Below are 1,787 nucleotides of genomic sequence, written 5' to 3' on the forward strand. Positions count from 1 at the left end.
CTGGTCCTTGGTCTCTGAACATCATCATTTGCTCTGTTTCCCTGACACCAAGAAGTGAGCTGCTTCACTCCATGATACCCACTTGCCGTGGAGCCATGGACTGAACCCTCTGAAAGAATAAATCAGAATGAACCCCTCCTCTTTAAGTTTGCATGTCAAGTATTGAGTCCCAGTGGGCATGCTAGCCAGTACAGCACTCATCAGTAAGAGAGAATTATTGATACAAACAACAACCTGGTTGAGTCTTCAAGGGGAAGTGCCTAATAAAAAAAAGTCTGCCACAAAAATTTGCATACACTCACTTTATGTACTATTTTGAAATTTAAAAATTTTCAAAATAAGGAAATTTAATTTGAGCTTTTTTCTATGAAAATTTTATGTTTTCTAGACTTTTTAAAACCTATATTTGTAATTTTTATTCCAAATTAAATTATAACATATCTTTCCTGTATTTTCCAAATGCAGACTTGTGATATCAATGTGGTACATTAAAATAAAAAGAAACTTGACCTTGTAATATAAAAGAGCACTGTGTGAGGCTTAATAAGCATCCCAAATATTTCAATGTTATTTTATATTGCTCAGTAGAATTCATGCATTTATTCATTTTACTTTTATATGACTGTTATAAGTAGGTTCTGAGTTTTCCACAAATTTTCTTTCTTTGATTTCACTTGATATGTCTTATAAATTGAAGTCACTGGTTTTGTACTTCTATTTTATAAAATCATATACTATTTCTGACATATCAAGTATGCCAGTTTTTCTCCTTATGCTCATGATTATTAAGCCCCAGAGTTTCCATATGGCTTGCATACACATTTTTGAAAGATTAAGCTTGTCTAGCTACATTATGAAACAATTTTTGAAACATTATTCACAATATAAATAATTTTGCTTTATATTTAAAATCAGAAAATTATTGATGGTTAAGTAGTTCCTAGTTCCCATATATAGATGCCACATTGACATAAAATGTTTAATTGCTATTTGGAGTGACTTTCTCTTTGGTTTCTTAAAGAATGTTACAAACACATCAAAGCACTTTGGTAGATGGGAGTAGAGACTGTAGACACAGGCGTTTATATCACTTCTGCCACGGATCAATTTCGATACCTTGATCAAAGGACTTAGCTTCCATCCTAGCTTCATCTCTTCATCTGCGAAGATGAAAGTATCCATCTCACAGTGTTATGTATGTGCAGATTAAATATATGCAAAATGTAGGAAACACTGCTTGAGTCAGAGACCAATAAATAAGACATAGACTTCTATTCAATTACTAATTTTCTCTCTCTCACTCTTTCCTTCCAATTCTCTTTCTTCTACACGCGCGCGCACACACACACACACACACACACACACACACACACACACACACTTGTGCACACTCTGTTTTAATTTATGATTTCTTCAAGTTATAGTTCCTATGCCAAAAGGTACACACATTGTGAAGCTGTGTTGCTAACCTGTTTGGATTGCCAGCCGCCTAGGAAGTCAGTAAGGCACCCTTCTGCGTGTGTCTGTGGCCTTGGGACTGTATGTGGTCACTGGCTTCTCCCTCTGTGGGACGCTTCTAGTGCGCTGCCTCCAGCTGCTATAAATTAAGCAATTTTGTTTCACCGTGGCCTTCTGCCCTGGTCTTTCTACCTCAGAGCCAGCCCCAGTAAACTGAAACCTCTGACATCTTTGAAACCTCAGAAATTAAACCCCTCCTCCTCAGGCTTTGGTTGTCAAATGCTGTGTCTAGCACTGGGAAAGCTGAACTGGGCGTATGTTAACGCCTC

Source organism: Cavia porcellus, unplaced genomic scaffold, assembly GCF_034190915.1.
Source record: "Cavia porcellus strain 051 isolate PalLab524CR breed Dunkin Hartley unplaced genomic scaffold, mCavPor4.1 scaffold_7, whole genome shotgun sequence".
NCBI classification, from domain to species: Eukaryota; Metazoa; Chordata; class Mammalia; order Rodentia; family Caviidae; genus Cavia; species Cavia porcellus.